General features: G+C 45.8%; 11 non-coding genes across 11 annotated transcripts; all 11 read left to right on the top strand.

Moving 5' to 3' along the window:
- Positions 1-2,458: 2,458 nt before the first annotated feature.
- Positions 2,459-2,530, top strand: TRNAG-UCC (transfer RNA glycine (anticodon UCC)). The gene has a single exon. It is a non-coding gene; the product is annotated as a tRNA-Gly (tRNA).
- Positions 2,531-7,218: 4,688 nt separating this feature from the next.
- TRNAG-UCC (transfer RNA glycine (anticodon UCC)) lies at positions 7,219-7,290 on the top strand. The gene has a single exon. It is a non-coding gene; the product is annotated as a tRNA-Gly (tRNA).
- A 1,521-nt stretch (positions 7,291-8,811) lies between these two features.
- Positions 8,812-8,883, top strand: TRNAG-UCC (transfer RNA glycine (anticodon UCC)). Its single transcript has one exon. It is a non-coding gene; the product is annotated as a tRNA-Gly (tRNA).
- Positions 8,884-10,393: 1,510 nt separating this feature from the next.
- Positions 10,394-10,465, top strand: TRNAG-UCC (transfer RNA glycine (anticodon UCC)). Its single transcript has one exon. It is a non-coding gene; the product is annotated as a tRNA-Gly (tRNA).
- Positions 10,466-11,975: 1,510 nt separating this feature from the next.
- TRNAG-UCC (transfer RNA glycine (anticodon UCC)) lies at positions 11,976-12,047 on the top strand. Its single transcript has one exon. It is a non-coding gene; the product is annotated as a tRNA-Gly (tRNA).
- Positions 12,048-13,556: 1,509 nt separating this feature from the next.
- Positions 13,557-13,628, top strand: TRNAG-UCC (transfer RNA glycine (anticodon UCC)). Its single transcript has one exon. It is a non-coding gene; the product is annotated as a tRNA-Gly (tRNA).
- Positions 13,629-15,149: 1,521 nt separating this feature from the next.
- TRNAG-UCC (transfer RNA glycine (anticodon UCC)) lies at positions 15,150-15,221 on the top strand. Its single transcript has one exon. It is a non-coding gene; the product is annotated as a tRNA-Gly (tRNA).
- Positions 15,222-16,731: 1,510 nt separating this feature from the next.
- On the top strand, positions 16,732-16,803 carry TRNAG-UCC (transfer RNA glycine (anticodon UCC)). The gene has a single exon. It is a non-coding gene; the product is annotated as a tRNA-Gly (tRNA).
- Positions 16,804-19,906: 3,103 nt separating this feature from the next.
- TRNAG-UCC (transfer RNA glycine (anticodon UCC)) lies at positions 19,907-19,978 on the top strand. The gene has a single exon. It is a non-coding gene; the product is annotated as a tRNA-Gly (tRNA).
- A 1,509-nt stretch (positions 19,979-21,487) lies between these two features.
- TRNAG-UCC (transfer RNA glycine (anticodon UCC)) lies at positions 21,488-21,559 on the top strand. The gene has a single exon. It is a non-coding gene; the product is annotated as a tRNA-Gly (tRNA).
- Positions 21,560-23,080: 1,521 nt separating this feature from the next.
- TRNAG-UCC (transfer RNA glycine (anticodon UCC)) lies at positions 23,081-23,152 on the top strand. Its single transcript has one exon. It is a non-coding gene; the product is annotated as a tRNA-Gly (tRNA).
- Positions 23,153-27,686: the final 4,534 nt, after the last annotated feature.

Here is a 27,686-nt window from a genome sequence, read left to right as displayed (position 1 = left end):
GAGTATGCTAGTGCTTGGATCACAGAGAAAGGACAGGGACAGAGAGCTGCTGTCTTGGTAAAGGCCTGAAACGGCTAATTCCTAAGAGGGTCTGCACTTTCAGTTATGACTGACTGTGAGTGGGGAAGATGAAGATTTTCTGTACCCAGCATACCTTGCGATGTGCTTAGGCAAATGAGGAGAGAGCCCCACCAATCCCTTGCCACTCCGCTGAAAGCTCCTCCTCTGCATAAAGAGAGCACTTTCACAAGGGAGCAGAGTGGCGCAGCGGAAGCGTGCTGGGCCCATAACCCAGAGGTCGATGGATCGAAACCATCCTCTGCTAATATTGCTTGATTTTTCTTCCTAGGACTAATCTGTCATTTCCACCCTGCCAGCAAGGAAAAGCGCAGGCTTGTGCTGGCTATGTGAGAAAAGACTTCTCAACTATCTGTCTCTGCTGTAAATCAAGAGAGTGATCGTCAAAGGATCAACCCTATACTTTGAAAGTAAAGATACCCAATTAGAAGCATAAATGACAGGTGGGACCTTCACACGTTTTTCGGGGCATGCTTTGAATTTCATTCTTCCCTTTTTGTTCTGCTTTTATCAATCTCCTATGCATTTCATGGAATTTACTCCCTTTCTCTTCGCTGCTTTGCTTCCGATGCTGCCCATATGCTCATTTCCACTATTTGTACTGCTGCTTTCCATTTCTTCTCTTCTGCACAGCTTTGTCCTTGGTTTCAATCCCCAGTTCTTTACCCTCTGCAAGACAATTTCTACTGCTTTTCATGTTGGAATCCACACCAAATGCACCATTGGAACGGGTGCAAGATTGCCACTGCACTCGGCGTTGTAACATCTGGAACCTAGAGGACACACATCAGAGGGCGTTGGTGGTATAGTGCTGAGCATAGCTGCCTTCCAAGCAGTTGACCCGGGTTCGATTCCCGGCCAACGCAGTGCAAATATTTATATATTCTCCAAGCAGGATATATTTTAATGCAACATGTCACAAAACTGAAATATCAGAAACAGAATAATCAGCCGTTATATAAAAAAAACAAACAAACACGTAGGTAGACATCTCGATCGCCTCATCTGCTACATTCATTGTCCCAATATATGCTATTTTCCATAAAGCACTCACCACTCACATGTGCTGATAATAAATATTTTGCTGGGGGCAGGCAATGAAAGGGCTGAGCCCCGACCAGACATTATAACCCCCCCAGCAACCCTATTTTAAAAATCATTTCTAGGCGATATCTAGCCTCTGAAAATAATAGGCAAGATCCACCGATAAATCTGGCAAAAGTCCCCAAGATTTTGTGCATCCTTGTGCTCTCACCTGAATGCAGCGCCACCTTGTAACCATCGGATGTAACTGCGGCTCAGAAAAATGTTTTATCAGAGGGCAAGTTGAGAGGACTCCAAGTGGCAGATTTCCACGGAAAGAGCCTCTCGCTGCAGCAGGAAGGTTGGATACTTCAAATTGGCATAGTTTCCTGTCCAGCGTCCTCTCACGTCCCGAACGCTCCCAAACACTCAAAAGCCTCGCCCTCACCGGGTAGATCTCTGGCTCCCAGGTAAAGCCAACTCCTGAGTATGCTAGTGCTAGGATCACAGAGAAAGGACAGGGACAGAGAGCTGCTGTCTTGGTAAAGGCCTGAAACGGCTAATTCCTAAGAGGGTCTGCACTTTCAGTTATGACTGACTGTGAGTGGGGAAGATGAAGATTTTCTGTACCCAGCATACCTTGCGATGTGCTTAGGCAAATGAGGAGAGAGCCCCACCAATCCCTTGCCACTCCGCTGAAAGCTCCTCCTCTGCATAAAGAGAGCACTTTCACAAGGGAGCAGAGTGGCGCAGCGGAAGCGTGCTGGGCCCATAACCCAGAGGTCGATGGATTGAAACCATCCTCTGCTAATATTGCTTGATTTTTCTTCCTAGGACTAATCTGTCATTTCCACCCTGCCAGCAAGGAAAAGCGCAGGCTTGTGCTGGCTATGTGAGAAAAGACTTCTCAACTATCTGTCTCTGCTGTAAATCAAGAGAGTGATCGTCAAAGGATCAACCCTATACTTTGAAAGTAAAGATACCCAATTAGAAGCATAAATGACAGGTGGGACCTTCACACGTTTTTCGGGGCATGCTTTGAATTTCATTCTTCCCTTTTTGTTCTGCTTTTATCAATCTCCTATGCATTTCATGGAATTTACTCCCTTTCTCTTCGCTGCTTTGCTTCCGATGCTGCCCATATGCTCATTTCCACTATTTGTACTGCTGCTTTCCATTTCTTCTCTTCTGCACAGCTTTGTCCTTGGTTTCAATCCCCAGTTCTTTACCCTCTGCAAGACAATTTCTACTGCTTTTCATGTTGGTATCCACACCAAATGCACCATTGGAACCGGTGCAAGATTGCCACTGCACTCGGCGTTGTAACATCTGGAACCTAGAGGACACACATCAGAGGGCGTTGGTGGTATAGTGGTGAGCATAGCTGCCTTCCAAGCAGTTGACCCAGGTTCGATTCCTGGCCAACGCAGTGCAAATATTTATATATTCTCCAAGCAGGATATATTTTAATGCAACATGTCACAAAACTGAAATATCAGAAACAGAATAATCAGCCGTTATATAAAAAAATAAACAAACACGTAGGTAGACATCTCGATCGCCTCATCTGCTACATTCATTGTCCCAATATATGCTATTTTCCATAAAGCACTCACCACTCACATGTGCTGATAATAAATATTTTGCTGGGGGCAGGCAAGGAAAGGGCTGAGCCCCGACCAGACATTATAACCCCAGCAACCCTATTTTAAAAAGCATTTCTAGGCGATATCTAGCCTCTGAAAATAATAGGCAAGATCCACCGATAAATCTGGCAAAAGTCCCCAAGATTTTGTGCATACTTGTGCTCTCACCTGAATGCAGCGCCACCTTGTAACCATCGGATGTAACTGCGGCTCAGAAAAATGTTTTATCAGAGGGCAAGTTGAGAGGACTCCAAGTGGCAGATTTCCACGGAAAGAGCCTCTCGCTGCAGCAGGAAGGTTGGATACTTCAAATTGGCATAGTTTCCTGTCCAGCGTCCTCTCACGTCCCGAACGCTCCCAAACGCTCAAAAGCCTCCCCTCACCGGGTAGATCTCTAGCTCCCAGGTAAAGCCAAATCCTGAGTATGCTAGTGCTAGGATCACAGAGAAAGGACAGGGACAGAGAGCTGCTGTCTTGGTAAAGGCCTGAAACGGCTAATTCCTAAGAGGGTCTGCACTTTCAGTTATGACTGACTGTGAGTGGGGAAGATGAAGATTTTCTGTACCCAGCATACCTTGCGATGTGCTTAGGCAAATGAGGAGAGAGCCCCTCCAATCCCTTGCCACTCCGCTGAAAGCTCCTCCTCTGCATAAAGAGAGCACTTTCACAAGGGAGCAGAGTGGCGCAGCGGAAGTGTGCTGGGCCCATAACCCAGAGGTCGATGGATCGAAACCATCCTCTGCTAATATTGCTTGATTTTTCTTCCTAGGACTAATCTGTCATTTCCACCCTGCCAGCAAGGAAAAGCGCAGGCTTGTGCTAGCTATGTGAGAAAAGACTTCTCAACTATCTGTCTCTGCTGTAAATCAAGAGAGTGATCGTCAAAGGATCAACCCTATACTTTGAAAGTAAAGATACCCAATTAGAAGCATAAATGACAGGTGGGACCTTCACACGTTTTTCGGGGCATGCTTTGAATTTCATTCTTCCCTTTTTGTTCTGCTTTTATCAATCTCCTATGCATTTCATGGAATTTACTCCCTTTCTCTTCGCTGCTTTGCTTCCGATGCTGCCCATATGCTCATTTCCACTATTTGTACTGCTGCTTTCCATTTCTTCTCTTCTGCACAGCTTTGTCCTTGGTTTCAATCCCCAGTTCTTTACCCTCTGCAAGACAATTTCTACTGCTTTTCATGTTGGAATCCACACCAAATGCACCATTGGAAAGGGTGCAAGATTGCCACTGCACTCGGCGTTGTAACATCTGGAACCTAGAGGACACACATCAGAGGGCGTTGGTGGTATAGTGGTGAGCATAGCTGCCTTCCAAGCAGTTGACCCGGGTTTGATTCCCGGCCAACGCAGTGCAAATATTTATATATTCTCCAAGCAGGATATATTTTAATGCAACATGTCACAAAACTGAAATATCAGAAACAGAATAATCAGCCGTTATATAAAAAAAAAAAAAAACACGTAGGTAGACATCTCGATCGCCTCATCTGCTACATTCATTGTCCCAATATATGCTATTTTCCATAAAGCACTCACCACTCACATGTGCTGATAATAAATATTTTGCTGGGGGCAGGCAATGAAAGGGCTGAGCCCCGACCAGACATTATAACCCCAGCATCCCTATTTTAAAAAGCATTTCTAGGCGATATCTAGCCTCTGAAAATAATAGGCAAGATCCACCGATAAATCTGGCAAAAGTCCCCAAGATTTTGTGCATACTTGTGCTCTCACCTGAATGCAGCGCCACCTTGTAACCATCGGATGTAACTGCGGCTCAGAAAAATGTTTTATCAGAGGGCAAGTTGAGAGGACTCCAAGTGGCAGATTTCCACGGAAAGAGCCTCTCACTGCAGCAGGAAGGTTGGATACTTTAAATTGGCATAGTTTCCTGTCCAGCGTCCTCTCACGTCCCGAACGCTCCCAAACGCTCAAAAGCCTCACACCGGGCAAGCCCTCACCGGGTAGATCTCTGGCTCCCAGGTAAAGCCAAATCCTGAGTATGCTAGTGCTTGGATCACAGAGAAAGGACAGGGACAGAGAGCTGCTGTCTTGGTAAAGGCCTGAAACGGCTAATTCCTAAGAGGGTCTGCACTTTCAGTTATGACTGACTGTGAGTGGGGAAGATGAAGATTTTCTGTACCCAGCATACCTTGCGATGTGCTTAGGCAAATGAGGAGAGAGCCCCACCAATCCCTTGCCACTCCGCTGAAAGCTCCTCCTCTGCATAAAGAGAGCACTTTCACAAGGGAGCAGAGTGGCGCAGCGGAAGCGTGCTGGGCCCATAACCCAGAGGTCGATGGATCGAAACCATCCTCTGCTAATATTGCTTGATTTTTCTTCCTAGGACTAATCTGTCATTTCCACCCTGCCAGCAAGGAAAAGCGCAGGCTTGTGCTGGCTATGTGAGAAAAGACTTCTCAACTATCTGTCTCTGCTGTAAATCAAGAGAGTGATCGTCAAAGGATCAACCCTATACTTTGAAAGTAAAGATACCCAATTAGAAGCATAAATGACAGGTGGGACCTTCACACGTTTTTCGGGGCATGCTTTGAATTTCATTCTTCCCTTTTTGTTCTGCTTTTATCAATCTCCTATGCATTTCATGGAATTTACTCCCTTTCTCTTCGCTGCTTTGCTTCCGATGCTGCCCATATGCTCATTTCCACTATTTGTACTGCTGCTTTCCATTTCTTCTCTTCTGCACAGCTTTGTCCTTGGTTTCAATCCCCAGTTCTTTACCCTCTGCAAGACAATTTCTACTGCTTTTCATGTTGGAATCCACACCAAATGCACCATTGGAACGGGTGCAAGATTGCCACTGCACTCGGCGTTGTAACATCTGGAACCTAGAGGACACACATCAGAGGGCGTTGGTGGTATAGTGCTGAGCATAGCTGCCTTCCAAGCAGTTGACCCGGGTTCGATTCCCGGCCAACGCAGTGCAAATATTTATATATTCTCCAAGCAGGATATATTTTAATGCAACATGTCACAAAACTGAAATATCAGAAACAGAATAATCAGCCGTTATATAAAAAAAACAAACAAACACGTAGGTAGACATCTCGATCGCCTCATCTGCTACATTCATTGTCCCAATATATGCTATTTTCCATAAAGCACTCACCACTCACATGTGCTGATAATAAATATTTTGCTGGGGGCAGGCAATGAAAGGGCTGAGCCCCGACCAGACATTATAACCCCCCCAGCAACCCTATTTTAAAAATCATTTCTAGGCGATATCTAGCCTCTGAAAATAATAGGCAAGATCCACCGATAAATCTGGCAAAAGTCCCCAAGATTTTGTGCATCCTTGTGCTCTCACCTGAATGCAGCGCCACCTTGTAACCATCGGATGTAACTGCGGCTCAGAAAAATGTTTTATCAGAGGGCAAGTTGAGAGGACTCCAAGTGGCAGATTTCCACGGAAAGAGCCTCTCGCTGCAGCAGGAAGGTTGGATACTTCAAATTGGCATAGTTTCCTGTCCAGCGTCCTCTCACGTCCCGAACGCTCCCAAACACTCAAAAGCCTCGCCCTCACCGGGTAGATCTCTGGCTCCCAGGTAAAGCCAACTCCTGAGTATGCTAGTGCTAGGATCACAGAGAAAGGACAGGGACAGAGAGCTGCTGTCTTGGTAAAGGCCTGAAACGGCTAATTCCTAAGAGGGTCTGCACTTTCAGTTATGACTGACTGTGAGTGGGGAAGATGAAGATTTTCTGTACCCAGCATACCTTGCGATGTGCTTAGGCAAATGAGGAGAGAGCCCCACCAATCCCTTGCCACTCCGCTGAAAGCTCCTCCTCTGCATAAAGAGAGCACTTTCACAAGGGAGCAGAGTGGCGCAGCGGAAGCGTGCTGGGCCCATAACCCAGAGGTCGATGGATTGAAACCATCCTCTGCTAATATTGCTTGATTTTTCTTCCTAGGACTAATCTGTCATTTCCACCCTGCCAGCAAGGAAAAGCGCAGGCTTGTGCTGGCTATGTGAGAAAAGACTTCTCAACTATCTGTCTCTGCTGTAAATCAAGAGAGTGATCGTCAAAGGATCAACCCTATACTTTGAAAGTAAAGATACCCAATTAGAAGCATAAATGACAGGTGGGACCTTCACACGTTTTTCGGGGCATGCTTTGAATTTCATTCTTCCCTTTTTGTTCTGCTTTTATCAATCTCCTATGCATTTCATGGAATTTACTCCCTTTCTCTTCGCTGCTTTGCTTCCGATGCTGCCCATATGCTCATTTCCACTATTTGTACTGCTGCTTTCCATTTCTTCTCTTCTGCACAGCTTTGTCCTTGGTTTCAATCCCCAGTTCTTTACCCTCTACAAGACAATTTCTACTGCTTTTCATGTTGGTATCCACACCAAATGCACCATTGGAACCGGTGCAAGATTGCCACTGCACTCGGCGTTGTAACATCTGGAACCTAGAGGACACACATCAGAGGGCGTTGGTGGTATAGTGGTGAGCATAGCTGCCTTCCAAGCAGTTGACCTGGGTTCGATTCCCGGCCAACGCAGTGCAAATATTTATATATTCTCCAAGCAGGATATATTTTAATGCAACATGTCACAAAACTGAAATATCAGAAACAGAATAATCAGCCGTTATATAAAAAAATAAACAAACACGTAGGTAGACATCTCGATCGCCTCATCTGCTACATTCATTGTCCCAATATATGCTATTTTCCATAAAGCACTCACCACTCACATGTGCTGATAATAAATATTTTGCTGGGGGCAGGCAATGAAAGGGCTGAGCCCCGACCAGACATTATAACCCCAGCAACCCTATTTTAAAAAGCATTTCTAGGCAATATCTAGCCTCTGAAAATAATAGGCAAGATCCACCGATAAATCTGGCAAAAGTCCCCAAGATTTTGTGCATACTTGTGCTCTCACCTGAATGCAGCGCCACCTTGTAACCATCGGATGTAACTGCGGCTCAGAAAAATGTTTTATCAGAGGGCAAGTTGAGAGGACTCCAAGTGGCAGATTTCCACGGAAAGAGCCTCTCACTGCAGCAGGAAGGTTGGATACTTTAAATTGGCATAGTTTCCTGTCCAGCGTCCTCTCACGTCCCGAACGCTCCCAAACGCTCAAAAGCCTCACACCGGGCAAGCCCTCACCGGGTAGATCTCTGGCTCCCAGGTAAAGCCAAATCCTGAGTATGCTAGTGCTTGGATCACAGAGAAAGGACAGGGACAGAGAGCTGCTGTCTTGGTAAAGGCCTGAAACGGCTAATTCCTAAGAGGGTCTGCACTTTCAGTTATGACTGACTGTGAGTGGGGAAGATGAAGATTTTCTGTACCCAGCATACCTTGCGATGTGCTTAGGCAAATGAGGAGAGAGCCCCACCAATCCCTTGCCACTCCGCTGAAAGCTCCTCCTCTGCATAAAGAGAGCACTTTCACAAGGGAGCAGAGTGGCGCAGCGGAAGCGTGCTGGGCCCCTAACCCAGAGGTCGATGGATCGAAACCATCCTCTGCTAATATTGCTTGATTTTTCTTCCTAGGACTAATCTGTCATTTCCACCCTGCCAGCAAGGAAAAGCGCAGGCTTGTGCTAGCTATGTGAGAAAAGACTTCTCAACTATCTGTCTCTGCTGTAAATCAAGAGAGTGATCGTCAAAGGATCAACCCTATACTTTGAAAGTAAAGATACCCAATTAGAAGCATAAATGACAGGTGGGACCTTCACACGTTTTTCGGGGCATGCTTTGAATTTCATTCTTCCCTTTTTGTTCTGCTTTTATCAATCTCCTATGCATTTCATGGAATTTACTCCCTTTCTCTTCGCTGCTTTGCTTCCGATGCTGCCCATATGCTCATTTCCACTATTTGTACTGCTGCTTTCCATTTCTTCTCTTCTGCACAGCTTTGTCCTTGGTTTCAATCCCCAGTTCTTTACCCTCTGCAAGACAATTTCTACTGCTTTTCATGTTGGAATCCACACCAAATGCACCATTGGAACGGGTGCAAGATTGCCACTGCACTCGGCGTTGTAACATCTGGAACCTAGAGGACACACATCAGAGGGCGTTGGTGGTATAGTGGTGAGCATAGCTGCCTTCCAAGCAGTTGACCCGGGTTCGATTCCCGGCCAACGCAGTGCAAATATTTATATATTCTCCAAGCAGGATATATTTTAATGCAACATGTCACAAAACTGAAATATCAGAAACAGAATAATCAGCCGTTATATAAAAAAAAAAACAAACACGTAGGTAGACATCTCGATCGCCTCATCTGCTACATTCATTGTCCCAATATATGCTATTTTCCATAAAGCACTCACCACTCACATGTGCTGATAATAAATATTTTGCTGGGGGCAGGCAATGAAAGGGCTGAGCCCCGACCAGACATTATAACCCCAGCAACCCTATTTTAAAAAGCATTTCTAGGCGATATCTAGCCTCTGAAAATAATAGGCAAGATCCACCGATAAATCTGGCAAAAGTCCCCAAGATTTTGTGCATCCTTGTGCTCTCACCTGAATGCAGCGCCACCTTGTAACCATCGGATGTAACTGCGGCTCAGAAAAATGTTTTATCAGAGGGCAAGTTGAGAGGACTCCAAGTGGCAGATTTCCACGGAAAGAGCCTCTCGCTGCAGCAGGAAGGTTGGATACTTCAAATTGGCATAGTTTCCTGTCCAGCGTCCTCTCACGTCCCGAACGCTCCCAAACACTCAAAAGCCTCGCCCTCACCGGGTAGATCTCTGGCTCCCAGGTAAAGCCAAATCCTGAGTATGCTAGTGCTAGGATCACAGAGAAAGGACAGGGACAGAGAGCTGCTGTCTTGGTAAAGGCCTGAAACGGCTAATTCCTAAGAGGGTCTGCACTTTCAGTTATGACTGACTGTGAGTGGGGAAGATGAAGATTTTCTGTACCCAGCATACCTTGCGATGTGCTTAGGCAAATGAGGAGAGAGCCCCACCAATCCCTTGCCACTCCGCTGAAAGCTCCTCCTCTGCATAAAGAGAGCACTTTCACAAGGGAGCAGAGTGGCGCAGCGGAAGCGTGCTGGGCCCATAACCCAGAGGTCGATGGATCGAAACCATCCTCTGCTAATATTGCTTGATTTTTCTTCCTAGGACTAATCTGTCATTTCCACCCTGCCAGCAAGGAAAAGCGCAGGCTTGTGCTAGCTATGTGAGAAAAGACTTCTCAACTATCTGTCTCTGCTGTAAATCAAGAGAGTGATCGTCAAAGGATCAACCCTATACTTTGAAAGTAAAGATACCCAATTAGAAGCATAAATGACAGGTGGGACCTTCACACGTTTTTCGGGGCATGCTTTGAATTTCATTCTTCCCTTTTTGTTCTGCTTTTATCAATCTCCTATGCATTTCATGGAATTTACTCCCTTTCTCTTCGCTGCTTTGCTTCCGATGCTGCCCATATGCTCATTTCCACTATTTGTACTGCTGCTTTCCATTTCTTCTCTTCTGCACAGCTTTGTCCTTGGTTTCAATCCCCAGTTCTTTACCCTCTGCAAGACAATTTCTACTGCTTTTCATGTTGGAATCCACACCAAATGCACCATTGGAACGGGTGCAAGATTGCCACTGCACTCGGCGTTGTAACATCTGGAACCTAGAGGACACACATCAGAGGGCGTTGGTGGTATAGTGGTGAGCATAGCTGCCTTCCAAGCAGTTGACCCGGGTTCGATTCCCGGCCAACGCAGTGCAAATATTTATATATTCTCCAAGCAGGATATATTTTAATGCAACATGTCACAAAACTGAAATATCAGAAACAGAATAATCAGCCGTTATATAAAAAAACAAACAAACACGTAGGTAGACATCTCGATCGCCTCATCTGCTACATTCATTGTCCCAATATATGCTATTTTCCATAAAGCACTCACCACTCACATGTGCTGATAATAAATATTTTGCTGGGGGCAGGCAATGAAAGGGCTGAGCCCCGACCAGACATTATAACCCCAGCAACCCTATTTTAAAAAGCATTTCTAGGCGATATCTAGCCTCTGAAAATAATAGGCAAGATCCACCGATAAATCTGGCAAAAGTCCCCAAGATTTTGTGCATCCTTGTGCTCTCACCTGAATGCAGCGCCACCTTGTAACCATCGGATGTAACTGCGGCTCAGAAAAATGTTTTATCAGAGGGCAAGTTGAGAGGACTCCAAGTGGCAGATTTCCACGGAAAGAGCCTCTCGCTGCAGCAGGAAGGTTGGATACTTCAAATTGGCATAGTTTCCTGTCCAGCGTCCTCTCACGTCCCGAACGCTCCCAAACACTCAAAAGCCTCGCCCTCACCGGGTAGATCTCTGGCTCCCAGGTAAAGCCAAATCCTGAGTATGCTAGTGCTAGGATCACAGAGAAAGGACAGGGACAGAGAGCTGCTGTCTTGGTAAAGGCCTGAAACGGCTAATTCCTAAGAGGGTCTGCACTTTCAGTTATGACTGACTGTGAGTGGGGAAGATGAAGATTTTCTGTACCCAGCATACCTTGCGATGTGCTTAGGCAAATGAGGAGAGAGCCCCACCAATCCCTTGCCACTCCGCTGAAAGCTCCTCCTCTGCATAAAGAGAGCACTTTCACAAGGGAGCAGAGTGGCGCAGCGGAAGCGTGCTGGGCCCATAACCCAGAGGTCGATGGATTGAAACCATCCTCTGCTAATATTGCTTGATTTTTCTTCCTAGGACTAATCTGTCATTTCCACCCTGCCAGCAAGGAAAAGCGCAGGCTTGTGCTGGCTATGTGAGAAAAGACTTCTCAACTATCTGTCTCTGCTGTAAATCAAGAGAGTGATCGTCAAAGGATCAACCCTATACTTTGAAAGTAAAGATACCCAATTAGAAGCATAAATGACAGGTGGGACCTTCACACGTTTTTCGGGGCATGCTTTGAATTTCATTCTTCCCTTTTTGTTCTGCTTTTATCAATCTCCTATGCATTTCATGGAATTTACTCCCTTTCTCTTCGCTGCTTTGCTTCCGATGCTGCCCATATGCTCATTTCCACTATTTGTACTGCTGCTTTCCATTTCTTCTCTTCTGCACAGCTTTGTCCTTGGTTTCAATCCCCAGTTCTTTACCCTCTACAAGACAATTTCTACTGCTTTTCATGTTGGTATCCACACCAAATGCACCATTGGAACCGGTGCAAGATTGCCACTGCACTCGGCGTTGTATCATCTGGAACCTAGAGGACACACATCAGAGGGCGTTGGTGGTATAGTGGTGAGCATAGCTGCCTTCCAAGCAGTTGACCTGGGTTCGATTCCCGGCCAACGCAGTGCAAATATTTATATATTCTCCAAGCAGGATATATTTTAATGCAACATGTCACAAAACTGAAATATCAGAAACAGAATAATCAGCCGTTATATAAAAAAATAAACAAACACGTAGGTAGACATCTCGATCGCCTCATCTGCTACATTCATTGTCCCAATATATGCTATTTTCCATAAAGCACTCACCACTCACATGTGCTGATAATAAATATTTTGCTGGGGGCAGGCAATGAAAGGGCTGAGCCCCGACCAGACATTATAACCCCAGCAACCCTATTTTAAAAAGCATTTCTAGGCGATATCTAGCCTCTGAAAATAATAGGCAAGATCCACCGATAAATCTGGCAAAAGTCCCCAAGATTTTGTGCATACTTGTGCTCTCACCTGAATGCAGCGCCACCTTGTAACCATCGGATGTAACTGCGGCTCAGAAAAATGTTTTATCAGAGGGCAAGTTGAGAGGACTCCAAGTGGCAGATTTCCACGGAAAGAGCCTCTCGCTGCAGCAGGAAGGTTGGATACTTCAAATTGGCATAGTTTCCTGTCCAGCGTCCTCTCACGTCCCGAACGCTCCCAAACGCTCAAAAGCCTCCCCTCACCGGGTAGATCTCTAGCTCCCAGGTAAAGCCAAATCCTGAGTATGCTAGTGCTAGGATCACAGAGAAAGGACAGGGACAGAGAGCTGCTGTCTTGGTAAAGGCCTGAAACGGCTAATTCCTAAGAGGGTCTGCACTTTCAGTTATGACTGACTGTGAGTGGGGAAGATGAAGATTTTCTGTACCCAGCATACCTTGCGATGTGCTTAGGCAAATGAGGAGAGAGCCCCACCAATCCCTTGCCACTCCGCTGAAAGCTCCTCCTCTGCATAAAGAGAGCACTTTCACAAGGGAGCAGAGTGGCGCAGCGGAAGCGTGCTGGGCCCATAACCCAGAGGTCGATGGATCGAAACCATCCTCTGCTAATATTGCTTGATTTTCCTTCCTAGGACTAATCTGTCATTTCCACCCTGCCAGCAAGGAAAAGCGCAGGCTTGTGCTAGCTATGTGAGAAAAGACTTCTCAACTATCTGTCTCTGCTGTAAATCAAGAGAGTGATCGTCAAAGGATCAACCCTATACTTTGAAAGTAAAGATACCCAATTAGAAGCATAAATGACAGGTGGGACCTTCACACGTTTTTCGGGGCATGCTTTGAATTTCATTCTTCCCTTTTTGTTCTGCTTTTATCAATCTCCTATGCATTTCATGGAATTTACTCCCTTTCTCTTCGCTGCTTTGCTTCCGATGCTGCCCATATGCTCATTTCCACTATTTGTACTGCTGCTTTCCATTTCTTCTCTTCTGCACAGCTTTGTCCTTGGTTTCAATCCCCAGTTCTTTACCCTCTGCAAGACAATTTCTACTGCTTTTCATGTTGGTATCCACACCAAATGCACCATTGGAACCGGTGCAAGATTGCCACTGCACTCGGCGTTGTAACATCTGGAACCTAGAGGACACACATCAGAGGGCGTTGGTGGTATAGTGGTGAGCATAGCTGCCTTCCAAGCAGTTGACCCGGGTTCGATTCCCGGCCAACGCAGTGCAAATATTTATATATTCTCCAAGCAGGATATATTTTAATGCAACATGTCACAAAACTGAAATATCAGAAACAGAATAATCAGCCGTTATATAAAAAAATAAACAAACACGTAGGTAGACATCTCGATCGCCTCATCTGCTACATTCATTGTCCCAATATATGCTATTTTCCATAAAGCACTCACCACTCACATGTGCTGATAATAAATATTTTGCTGGGGGCAGGCAATGAAAGGGCTGAGCCCCGACCAGACATTATAACCCCAGCAACCCTATTTTAAAAAGCATTTCTAGGCGATATCTAGCCTCTGAAAATAATAGGCAAGATCCACCGATAAATCTGGCAAAAGTCCCCAAGATTTTGTGCATACTTGTGCTCTCACCTGAATGCAGTGCCACCTTGTAACCATCGGATGTAACTGCGGCTCAGAAAAATGTTTTATCAGAGGGCAAGTTGAGAGGACTCCAAGTGGCAGATTTCCACGGAAAGAGCCTCTCGCTGCAGCAGGAAGGTTGGATACTTCAAATTGGCATAGTTTCCTGTCCAGCGTCCTCTCACGTCCCGAACGCTCCCAAACACTCAAAAGCCTCACACCGGGCAAGCCCTCACCGTGTAGATCTCTGGCTCCCAGGTAAAGCCAAATCCTGAGTATGCTAATGCTAGGATCACAGAGAAAGGACAGGGACAGAGAGCTGCTGTCTTGGTAAAGGCCTGAAACGGCTAATTCCTAAGAGGGTCTGCACTTTCAGTTATGACTGACTGTGAGTGGGGAAGATGAAGATTTTCTGTACCCAGCATACCTTGCGATGTGCTTAGGCAAATGAGGAGAGAGCCCCACCAATCCCTTGCCACTCCGCTGAAAGCTCCTCCTCTGCATAAAGAGAGCACTTTCACAAGGGAGCAGAGTGGCGCAGCGGAAGCGTGCTGGGCCCATAACCCATAGGTCGATGGATCGAAACCATCCTCTGCTAATATTGCTTGATTTTTCTTCCTAGGACTAATCTGTCATTTCCACCCTGCCAGCAAGGAAAAGCGCAGGCTTGTGCTAGCTATGTGAGAAAAGACTTCTCAACTATCTGTCTCTGCTGTAAATCAAGAGAGTGATCGTCAAAGGATCAACCCTATACTTTGAAAGTAAAGATACCCAATTAGAAGCATAAATGACAGGTGGGACCTTCACACGTTTTTCGGGGCATGCTTTGAATTTCATTCTTCCCTTTTTGTTCTGCTTTTATCAATCTCCTATGCATTTCATGGAATTTACTCCCTTTCTCTTCGCTGCTTTGCTTCCGATGCTGCCCATATGCTCATTTCCACTATTTGTACTGCTGCTTTCCATTTCTTCTCTTCTGCACAGCTTTGTCCTTGGTTTCAATCCCCAGTTCTTTACCCTCTGCAAGACAATTTCTACTGCTTTTCATGTTGGAATCCACACCAAATGCACCATTGGAACGGGTGCAAGATTGCCACTGCACTCGGCGTTGTAACATCTGGAACCTAGAGGACACACATCAGAGGGCGTTGGTGGTATAGTGGTGAGCATAGCTGCCTTCCAAGCAGTTGACCCGGGTTCGATTCCCGGCCAACGCAGTGCAAATATTTATATATTCTCCAAGCAGGATATATTTTAATGCAACATGTCACAAAACTGAAATATCAGAAACAGAATAATCAGCCGTTATATAAAAAACAAAACAAACACGTAGGTAGACATCTCGATCGCCTCATCTGCTACATTCATTGTCCCAATATATGCTATTTTCCATAAAGCACTGACCACTCACATGTGCTGATAATAAATATTTTGCTGGGGGCAGGCAATGAAAGGGCTGAGCCCCGACCAGACATTATAACCCCAGCAACCCTATTTTAAAAAGCATTTCTAGGCGATATCTAGCCTCTGAAAATAATAGGGAAGATCCACCGATAAATCTGGCAAAAGTCCCCAAGATTTTGTGCATACTTGTGCTCTCACCTGAATGCAGCGCCACCTTGTAACCATCGGATGTAACTGCGGCTCAGAAAAATGTTTTATCAGAGGGCAAGTTGAGAGGACTCCAAGTGGCAGATTTCCACGGAAAGAGCCTCTCGCTGCAGCAGGAAGGTTGGATACTTCAAATTGGCATAGTTTCCTGTCCAGCGTCCTCTCACGTCCCGAACGCTCCCAAACACTCAAAAGCCTCGCCCTCACCGGGTAGATCTCTGGCTCCCAGGTAAAGCCAAATCCTGAGTATGCTAGTGCTAGGATCACAGAGAAAGGACAGGGACAGAGAGCTGCTGTCTTGGTAAAGGCCTGAAACGGCTAATTCCTAAGAGGGTCTGCACTTTCAGTTATGACTGACTGTGAGTGGGGAAGATGAAGATTTTCTGTACCCAGCATACCTTGCGATGTGCTTAGGCAAATGAGGAGAGAGCCCCACCAATCCCTTGCCACTCCGCTGAAAGCTCCTCCTCTGCATAAAGAGAGCACTTTCACAAGGGAGCAGAGTGGCGCAGCGGAAGCGTGCTGGGCCCATAACCCAGAGGTCGATGGATTGAAACCATCCTCTGCTAATATTGCTTGATTTTTCTTCCTAGGACTAATCTGTCATTTCCACCCTGCCAGCAAGGAAAAGCGCAGGGTTGTGCTAGCTATGTGAACAAAGACTTCTCAACTATCTGTCTCTGCTGTAAATCAAGAGAGTGATCGTCAAAGGATCAACCCTATACTTTGAAAGTAAAGATACCCAATTAGAAGCATAAATGACAGGTGGGACCTTCACACGTTTTTCGGGGCATGCTTTGAATTTCATTCTTCCCTTTTTGTTCTGCTTTTATCAATCTCCTATGCATTTCATGGAATTTACTCCCTTTCTCTTCGCTGCTTTGCTTCCGATGCTGCCCATATGCTCATTTCCACTATTTGTACTGCTGCTTTCCATTTCTTCTCTTCTGCACAGCTTTGTCCTTGGTTTCAATCCCCAGTTCTTTACCCTCTGCAAGACAATTTCTACTGCTTTTCATGTTGGAATCCACACCAAATGCACCATTGGAACGGGTGCAAGATTGCCACTGCACTCGGCGTTGTAACATCTGGAACCTAGAGGACACACATCAGAGGGCGTTGGTGGTATAGTGGTGAGCATAGCTGCCTTCCAAGCAGTTGACCCGGGTTCGATTCCCGGCCAACGCAGTGCAAATATTTATATATTCTCCAAGCAGGATATATTTTAATGCAACATGTCACAAAACTGAAATATCAGAAACAGAATAATCAGCCGTTATATAAAAAAATAAACAAACACGTAGGTAGACATCTCGATCGCCTCATCTGCTACATTCATTGTCCCAATATATGCTATTTTCCATAAAGCACTCACCACTCACATGTGCTGATAATAAATATTTTGCTGGGGGCAGGCAATGAAAGGGCTGAGCCCCGACCAGACATTATAACCCCAGCAACCCTATTTTAAAAAGCATTTCTAGGCGATATCTAGCCTCTGAAAATAATAGGCAAGATCCACCGATAAATCTGGCAAAAGTCCCCAAGATTTTGTGCATCCTTGTGCTCTCACCTGAATGCAGCGCCACCTTGTAACCATCGGATGTAACTGCGGCTCAGAAAAATGTTTTATCAGAGGGCAAGTTGAGAGGACTCCAAGTGGCAGATTTCCACGGAAAGAGCCTCTCGCTGCAGCAGGAAGGTTGGATACTTCAAATTGGCATAGTTTCCTGTCCAGCGTCCTCTCACGTCCCGAACGCTCCCAAACACTCAAAAGCCTCACACCGGGCAAGCCCTCACCGGGTAGATCTCTGGCTCCCAGGTAAAGCCAAATCCTGAGTATGCTAGTGCTAGGATCACAGAGAAAGGACAGGGACAGAGAGCTGCTGTCTTGGTAAAGGCCTGAAACGGCTAATTCCTAAGAGGGTCTGCACTTTCAGTTATGACTGACTGTGAGTGGGGAAGATGAAGATTTTCTGTACCCAGCATACCTTGCGATGTGCTTAGGCAAATGAGGAGAGAGCCCCACCAATCCCTTGCCACTCCGCTGAAAGCTCCTCCTCTGCATAAAGAGAGCACTTTCACAAGGGAGCAGAGTGGCGCAGCGGAAGCGTGCTGGGCCCATAACCCAGAGGTCGATGGATCGAAACCATCCTCTGCTAATATTGCTTGATTTTTCTTCCTAGGACTAATCTGTCATTTCCACCCTGCCAGCAAGGAAAAGCGCAGGCTTGTGCTAGCTATGTGAGAAAAGACTTCTCAACTATCTGTCTCTGCTGTAAATCAAGAGAGTGATCGTCAAAGGATCAACCCTATACTTTGAAAGTAAAGATACCCAATTAGAAGCATAAATGACAGGTGGGACCTTCACACGTTTTTCGGGGCATGCTTTGAATTTCATTCTTCCCTTTTTGTTCTGCTTTTATCAATCTCCTATGCATTTCATGGAATTTACTCCCTTTCTCTTCGCTGCTTTGCTTCCGATGCTGCCCATATGCTCATTTCCACTATTTGTACTGCTGCTTTCCATTTCTTCTCTTCTGCACAGCTTTGTCCTTGGTTTCAATCCCCAGTTCTTTACCCTCTGCAAGACAATTTCTACTGCTTTTCATGTTGGAATCCACACCAAATGCACCATTGGAACGGGTGCAAGATTGCCACTGCACTCGGCGTTGTAACATCTGGAACCTAGAGGACACACATCAGAGGGCGTTGGTGGTATAGTGGTGAGCATAGCTGCCTTCCAAGCAGTTGACCCGGGTTCGATTACCGGCCAACGCAGTGCAAATATTTATATATTCTCCAAGCAGGATATATTTTAATGCAACATGTCACAAAACTGAAATATCAGAAACAGAATAATCAGCCGTTATATAAAAAAAAAAAAAAACACGTAGGTAGACATCTCGATCGCCTCATCTGCTACATTCATTGTCCCAATATATGCTATTTTCCATAAAGCACTCACCACTCACATGTGCTGATAATAAATATTTTGCTGGGGGCAGGCAATGAAAGGGCTGAGCCCCGACCAGACATTATAACCCCAGCAACCCTATTTTAAAAAGCATTTCTAGGCGATATCTAGCCTCTGAAAATAATAGGCAAGATCCACCGATAAATCTGGCAAAAGTCCCCAAGATTTTGTGCATCCTTGTGCTCTCACCTGAATGCAGCGCCACCTTGTAACCATCGGATGTAACTGCGGCTCAGAAAAATGTTTTATCAGAGGGCAAGTTGAGAGGACTCCAAGTGGCAGATTTCCACGGAAAGAGCCTCTCGCTGCAGCAGGAAGGTTGGATACTTCAAATTGGCATAGTTTCCTGTCCAGCGTCCTCTCACGTCCCGAACGCTCCCAAACACTCAAAAGCCTCGCCCTCACCGGGTAGATCTCTGGCTCCCAGGTAAAGCCAAATCCTGAGTATGCTAGTGCTAGGATCACAGAGAAAGGACAGGGACAGAGAGCTGCTGTCTTGGTAAAGGCCTGAAACGGCTAATTCCTAAGAGGGTCTGCACTTTCAGTTATGACTGACTGTGAGTGGGGAAGATGAAGATTTTCTGTACCCAGCATACCTTGCGATGTGCTTAGGCAAATGAGGAGAGAGCCCCACCAATCCCTTGCCACTCCGCTGAAAGCTCCTCCTCTGCATAAAGAGAGCACTTTCACAAGGGAGCAGAGTGGCGCAGCGGAAGCGTGCTGGGCCCATAACCCAGAGGTCGATGGATTGAAACCATCCTCTGCTAATATTGCTTGATTTTTCTTCCTAGGACTAATCTGTCATTTCCACCCTGCCAGCAAGGAAAAGCGCAGGCTTGTGCTGGCTATGTGAGAAAAGACTTCTCAACTATCTGTCTCTGCTGTAAATCAAGAGAGTGATCGTCAAAGGATCAACCCTATACTTTGAAAGTAAAGATACCCAATTAGAAGCATAAATGACAGGTGGGACCTTCACACGTTTTTCGGGGCATGCTTTGAATTTCATTCTTCCCTTTTTGTTCTGCTTTTATCAATCTCCTATGCATTTCATGGAATTTACTCCCTTTCTCTTCGCTGCTTTGCTTCCGATGCTGCCCATATGCTCATTTCCACTATTTGTACTGCTGCTTTCCATTTCTTCTCTTCTGCACAGCTTTGTCCTTGGTTTCAATCCCCAGTTCTTTACCCTCTACAAGACAATTTCTACTGCTTTTCATGTTGGTATCCACACCAAATGCACCATTGGAACCGGTGCAAGATTGCCACTGCACTCGGCGTTGTAACATCTGGAACCTAGAGGACACACATCAGAGGGCGTTGGTGGTATAGTGGTGAGCATAGCTGCCTTCCAAGCAGTTGACCTGGGTTCGATTCCCGGCCAACGCAGTGCAAATATTTATATATTCTCCAAGCAGGATATATTTTAATGCAACATGTCACAAAACTGAAATATCAGAAACAGAATAATCAGCCGTTATATAAAAAAATAAACAAACACGTAGGTAGACATCTCGATCGCCTCATCTGCTACATTCATTGTCCCAATATATGCTATTTTCCATAAAGCACTCACCACTCACATGTGCTGATAATAAATATTTTGCTGGGGGCAGGCAATGAAAGGGCTGAGCCCCGACCAGACATTATAACCCCAGCAACCCTATTTTAAAAAGCATTTCTAGGCGATATCTAGCCTCTGAAAATAATAGGCAAGATCCACCGATAAATCTGGCAAAAGTCCCCAAGATTTTGTGCATACTTGTGCTCTCACCTGAATGCAGCGCCACCTTGTAACCATCGGATGTAACTGCGGCTCAGAAAAATGTTTTATCAGAGGGCAAGTTGAGAGGACTCCAAGTGGCAGATTTCCACGGAAAGAGCCTCTCGCTGCAGCAGGAAGGTTGGATACTTCAAATTGGCATAGTTTCCTGTCCAGCGTCCTCTCACGTCCCGAACGCTCCCAAACGCTCAAAAGCCTCCCCTCACCGGGTAGATCTCTAGCTCCCAGGTAAAGCCAAATCCTGAGTATGCTAGTGCTAGGATCACAGAGAAAGGACAGGGACAGAGAGCTGCTGTCTTGGTAAAGGCCTGAAACGGCTAATTCCTAAGAGGGTCTGCACTTTCAGTTATGACTGACTGTGAGTGGGGAAGATGAAGATTTTCTGTACCCAGCATACCTTGCGATGTGCTTAGGCAAATGAGGAGAGAGCCCCACCAATCCCTTGCCACTCCGCTGAAAGCTCCTCCTCTGCATAAAGAGAGCACTTTCACAAGGGAGCAGAGTGGCGCAGCGGAAGTGTGCTGGGCCCATAACCCAGAGGTCGATGGATCGAAACCATCCTCTGCTAATATTGCTTGATTTTCCTTCCTAGGACTAATCTGTCATTTCCACCCTGCCAGCAAGGAAAAGCGCAGGCTTGTGCTAGCTATGTGAGAAAAGACTTCTCAACTATCTGTCTCTGCTGTAAATCAAGAGAGTGATCGTCAAAGGATCAACCCTATACTTTGAAAGTAAAGATACCCAATTAGAAGCATAAATGACAGGTGGGACCTTCACACGTTTTTCGGGGCATGCTTTGAATTTCATTCTTCCCTTTTTGTTCTGCTTTTATCAATCTCCTATGCATTTCATGGAATTTACTCCCTTTCTCTTCGCTGCTTTGCTTCCGATGCTGCCCATATGCTCATTTCCACTATTTGTACTGCTGCTTTCCATTTCTTCTCTTCTGCACAGCTTTGTCCTTGGTTTCAATCCCCAGTTCTTTACCCTCTGCAAGACAATTTCTACTGCTTTTCATGTTGGTATCCACACCAAATGCACCATTGGAACCGGTGCAAGATTGCCACTGCACTCGGCGTTGTAACATCTGGAACCTAGAGGACACACATCAGAGGGCGTTGGTGGTATAGTGGTGAGCATAGCTGCCTTCCAAGCAGTTGACCCGGGTTCGATTCCCGGCCAACGCAGTGCAAATATTTATATATTCTCCAAGCAGGATATATTTTAATGCAACATGTCACAAAACTGAAATATCAGAAACAGAATAATCAGCCGTTATATAAAAAAATAAACAAACACGTAGGTAGACATCTCGATCGCCTCATCTGCTACATTCATTGTCCCAATATATGCTATTTTCCATAAAGCACTCACCACTCACATGTGCTGATAATAAATATTTTGCTGGGGGCAGGCAATGAAAGGGCTGAGCCCCGACCAGACATTATAACCCCAGCAACCCTATTTTAAAAAGCATTTCTAGGCGATATCTAGCCTCTGAAAATAATAGGCAAGATCCACCGATAAATCTGGCAAAAGTCCCCAAGATTTTGTGCATACTTGTGCTCTCACCTGAATGCAGTGCCACCTTGTAACCATCGGATGTAACTGCGGCTCAGAAAAATGTTTTATCAGAGGGCAAGTTGAGAGGACTCCAAGTGGCAGATTTCCACGGAAAGAGCCTCTCGCTGCAGCAGGAAGGTTGGATACTTCAAATTGGCATAGTTTCCTGTCCAGCGTCCTCTCACGTCCCGAACGCTCCCAAACACTCAAAAGCCTCACACCGGGCAAGCCCTCACCGTGTAGATCTCTGGCTCCCAGGTAAAGCCAAATCCTGAGTATGCTAATGCTAGGATCACAGAGAAAGGACAGGGACAGAGAGCTGCTGTCTTGGTAAAGGCCTGAAACGGCTAATTCCTAAGAGGGTCTGCACTTTCAGTTATGACTGACTGTGAGTGGGGAAGATGAAGATTTTCTGTACCCAGCATACCTTGCGATGTGCTTAGGCAAATGAGGAGAGAGCCCCACCAATCCCTTGCCACTCCGCTGAAAGCTCCTCCTCTGCATAAAGAGAGCACTTTCACAAGGGAGCAGAGTGGCGCAGCGGAAGCGTGCTGGGCCCATAACCCATAGGTCGATGGATCGAAACCATCCTCTGCTAATATTGCTTGATTTTTCTTCCTAGGACTAATCTGTCATTTCCACCCTGCCAGCAAGGAAAAGCGCAGGCTTGTGCTAGCTATGTGAGAAAAGACTTCTCAACTATCTGTCTCTGCTGTAAATCAAGAGAGTGATCGTCAAAGGATCAACCCTATACTTTGAAAGTAAAGATACCCAATTAGAAGCATAAATGACAGGTGGGACCTTCACACGTTTTTCGGGGCATGCTTTGAATTTCATTCTTCCCTTTTTGTTCTGCTTTTATCAATCTCCTATGCATTTCATGGAATTTACTCCCTTTCTCTTCGCTGCTTTGCTTCCGATGCTGCCCATATGCTCATTTCCACTATTTGTACTGCTGCTTTCCATTTCTTCTCTTCTGCACAGCTTTGTCCTTGGTTTCAATCCCCAGTTCTTTACCCTCTGCAAGACAATTTCTACTGCTTTTCATGTTGGAATCCACACCAAATGCACCATTGGAACGGGTGCAAGATTGCCACTGCACTCGGCGTTGTAACATCTGGAACCTAGAGGACACACATCAGAGGGCGTTGGTGGTATAGTGGTGAGCATAGCTGCCTTCCAAGCAGTTGACCCGGGTTCGATTCCCGGCCAACGCAGTGCAAATATTTATATATTCTCCAAGCAGGATATATTTTAATGCAACATGTCACAAAACTGAAATATCAGAAACAGAATAATCAGCCGTTATATAAAAAACAAAACAAACACGTAGGTAGACATCTTGATCGCCTCATCTGCTACATTCATTGTCCCAATATATGCTATTTTCCATAAAGCACTGACCACTCACATGTGCTGATAATAAATATTTTGCTGGGGGCAGGCAATGAAAGGGCTGAGCCCCGACCAGACATTATAACCCCAGCAACCCTATTTTAAAAAGCATTTCTAGGCGATATCTAGCCTCTGAAAATAATAGGGAAGATCCACCGATAAATCTGGCAAAAGTCCCCAAGATTTTGTGCATACTTGTGCTCTCACCTGAATGCAGCGCCACCTTGTAACCATCGGATGTAACTGCGGCTCAGAAAAATGTTTTATCAGAGGGCAAGTTGAGAGGACTCCAAGTGGCAGATTTCCACGGAAAGAGCCTCTCGCTGCAGCAGGAAGGTTGGATACTTCAAATTGGCATAGTTTCCTGTCCAGCGTCCTCTCACGTCCCGAACGCTCCCAAACACTCAAAAGCCTCACACCGGGCAAGCCCTCACCGGGTAGATCTCTGGCTCCCAGGTAAAGCCAAATCCTGAGTATGCTAGTGCTAGGATCACAGAGAAAGGACAGGGACAGAGAGCTGCTGTCTTGGTAAAGGCCTGAAACGGCTAATTCCTAAGAGGGTCTGCACTTTCAGTTATGACTGACTGTGAGTGGGGAAGATGAAGATTTTCTGTACCCAGCATACCTTGCGATGTGCTTAGGCAAATGAGGAGAGAGCCCCACCAATCCCTTGCCACTCCGCTGAAAGCTCCTCCTCTGCATAAAGAGAGCACTTTCACAAGGGAGCAGAGTGGCGCAGCGGAAGCGTGCTGGGCCCATAACCCAGAGGTCGATGGATTGAAACCATCCTCTGCTAATATTGCTTGATTTTTCTTCCTAGGACTAATCTGTCATTTCCACCCTGCCAGCAAGGAAAAGCGCAGGGTTGTGCTAGCTATGTGAACAAAGACTTCTCAACTATCTGTCTCTGCTGTAAATCAAGAGAGTGATCGTCAAAGGATCAACCCTATACTTTGAAAGTAATGATACCCAATTAGAAGCATAAATGACAGGTGGGACCTTCACACGTTTTTCGGGGCATGCTTTGAATTTCATTCTTCCCTTTTTGTTCTGCTTTTATCAATCTCCTATGCATTTCATGGAATTTACTCCCTTTCTCTTCGCTGCTTTGCTTCCGATGCTGCCCATATGCTCATTTCCACTATTTGTACTGCTGCTTTCCATTTCTTCTCTTCTGCACAGCTTTGTCCTTGGTTTCAATCCCCAGTTCTTTACCCTCTACAAGACAATTTCTACTGCTTTTCATGTTGGTATCCACACCAAATGCACCATTGGAACCGGTGCAAGATTGCCACTGCACTCGGCGTTGTAACATCTGGAACCTAGAGGACACACATCAGAGGGCGTTGGTGGTATAGTGGTGAGCATAGCTGCCTTCCTAGCAGTTGACCCGGGTTCGATTCCCGGCCAACGCAGTGCAAATATTTATATATTCTCCAAGCAGGATATATTTTAATGCAACATGTCACAAAACTGAAATATCAGAAACAGAATAATCAGCCGTTATATAAAAAAATAAACAAACACGTAGGTAGACATCTCGATCGCCTCATCTGCTACATTCATTGTCCCAATATATGCTATTTTCCATAAAGCACTCACCACTCACATGTGCTGATAATAAATATTTTGCTGGGGGCAGGCAATGAAAGGGCTGAGCCCCGACCAGACATTATAACCCCAGCATCCCTATTTTAAAAAGCATTTCTAGGCGATATCTAGCCTCTGAAAATAATAGGCAAGATCCACCGATAAATCTGGCAAAAGTCCCCAAGATTTTGTGCATACTTGTGCTCTCACCTGAATGCAGTGCCACCTTGTAACCATCGGATGTAACTGCGGCTCAGAAAAATGTTTTATCAGAGGGCAAGTTGAGAGGACTCCAAGTGGCAGATTTCCACGGAAAGAGCCTCTCGCTGCAGCAGGAAGGTTGGATACTTCAAATTGGCATAGTTTCCTGTCCAGCGTCCTCTCACGTCCCGAACGCTCCCAAACACTCAAAAGCCTCACACCGGGCAAGCCCTCACCGTGTAGATCTCTGGCTCCCAGGTAAAGCCAAATCCTGAGTATGCTAGTGCTAGGATCACAGAGAAAGGACAGGGACAGAGAGCTGCTGTCTTGGTAAAGGCCTGAAACGGCTAATTCCTAAGAGGGTCTGCACTTTCAGTTATGACTGACTGTGAGTGGGGAAGATGAAGATTTTCTGTACCCAGCATACCTTGCGATGTGCTTAGGCAAATGAGGAGAGAGCCTCACCAATCCCTTGCCACTCCGCTGAAAGCTCCTCCTCTGCATAAAGAGAGCACTTTCACAAGGGAGCAGAGTGGCGCAGCGGAAGCGTGCTGGGCCCATAACCCAGAGGTCGATGGATCGAAACCATCCTCTGCTAATATTGCTTGATTTTTCTTCCTAGGACTAATCTGTCATTTCCACCCTGCCAGCAAGGAAAAGCGCAGGCTTGTGCTAGCTATGTGAGAAAAGACTTCTCAACTATCTGTCTCTGCTGTAAATCAAGAGAGTGATCGTCAAAGGATCAACCCTATACTTTGAAAGTAAAGATACCCAATTAGAAGCATAAATGACAGGTGGGACCTTCACACGTTTTTCGGGGCATGCTTTGAATTTCATTCTTCCCTTTTTGTTCTGCTTTTATCAATCTCCTATGCATTTCATGGAATTTACTCCCTTTCTCTTTGCTGCTTTGCTTCCGATGCTGCCCATATGCTCATTTCCACTATTTGTACTGCTGCTTTCCATTTCTTCTCTTCTGCACAGCTTTGTCCTTGGTTTCAATCCCCAGTTCTTTACCCTCTGCAAGACAATTTCTACTGCTTTTCATGTTGGAATCCACACCAAATGCACCATTGGAACGGGTGCAAGATTGCCACTGCACTCGGCGTTGTAACATCTGGAACCTAGAGGACACACATCAGAGGGCGTTGGTGGTATAGTGATGAGCATAGCTGCCTTCCAAGCAGTTGACCCGGGTTTGATTCCCGGCCAACGCAGTGCAAATATTTATATATTCTCCAAGCAGGATATATTTTAATGCAACATGTCACAAAACTGAAATATCAGAAACAGAATAATCAGCCGTTATATAAAAAAATAAACAAACACGTAGGTAGACATCTCGATCGCCTCATCTGCTACATTCATTGTCCCAATATATGCTATTTTCCATAAAGCACTGACCACTCACATGTGCTGATAATAAATATTTTGCTGGGGGCAGGCAATGAAAGGGCTGAGCCCCTACCAGACATTATAACCCCAGCAACCCTATTTTAAAAAGCATTTCTAGGCGATATCTAGCCTCTGAAAATAATAGGCAAGATCCACCGATAAATCTGGCAAAAGTCCCCAAGATTTTGTGCATACTTGTGCTCTCACCTGAATGCAGCGCCACCTTGTAACCATCGGATGTAACTGCGGCTCAGAAAAATGTTTTATCAGAGGGCAAGTTGAGAGGACTCCAAGTGGCAGATTTCCACGGAAAGAGCCTCTCGCTGCAGCAGGAAGGTTGGATACTTCAAATTGGCATAGTTTCCTGTCCAGCGTCCTCTCACGTCCCGAACGCTCCCAAACACTCAAAAGCCTCACACCGGGCAAGCCCTCACCGGGTAGATCTCTGGCTCCCAGGTAAAGCCAAATCCTGAGTATGCTAGTGCTAGGATCACAGAGAAAGGACAGGGACAGAGAGCTGCTGTCTTGGTAAAGGCCTGAAACGGCTAATTCCTAAGAGGGTCTGCACTTTCAGTTATGACTGACTGTGAGTGGGGAAGATGAAGATTTTCTGTACCCAGCATACCTTGCGATGTGCTTAGGCAAATGAGGAGAGAGCCCCACCAATCCCTTGCCACTCCGCTGAAAGCTCCTCCTCTGCATAAAGAGAGCACTTTCACAAGGGAGCAGAGTGGCGCAGCGGAAGCGTGCTGGGCCCATAACCCAGAGGTCGATGGATTGAAACCATCCTCTGCTAATATTGCTTGATTTTTCTTCCTAGGACTAATCTGTCATTTCCACCCTGCCAGCAAGGAAAAGCGCAGGGTTGTGCTAGCTATGTGAACAAAGACTTCTCAACTATCTGTCTCTGCTGTAAATCAAGAGAGTGATCGTCAAAGGATCAACCCTATACTTTGAAAGTTATGATACCCAATTAGAAGCATAAATGACAGATGGGACCTTCACACGTTTTTCGCGGCATGCTTTGAATTTCATTCTTCCCTTTTTGTTCTGCTTTTATCAATCTCCTATGCATTTCATGGAATTTACTCCCTTTCTCTTCGCTGCTTTGCTTCCGATGCTGCCCATATGCTCATTTCCACTATTTGTACTGCTGCTTTCCATTTCTTC

Source organism: Triturus cristatus, chromosome 11 (genome assembly GCF_964204655.1).
Source record: "Triturus cristatus chromosome 11, aTriCri1.1, whole genome shotgun sequence".
Classification (NCBI taxonomy): Eukaryota; Metazoa; Chordata; class Amphibia; order Caudata; family Salamandridae; genus Triturus; species Triturus cristatus.
The sequence above is the reverse complement of the archived record's forward strand: the minus strand, read 5'-3'. Positions and strand labels throughout refer to the sequence as shown.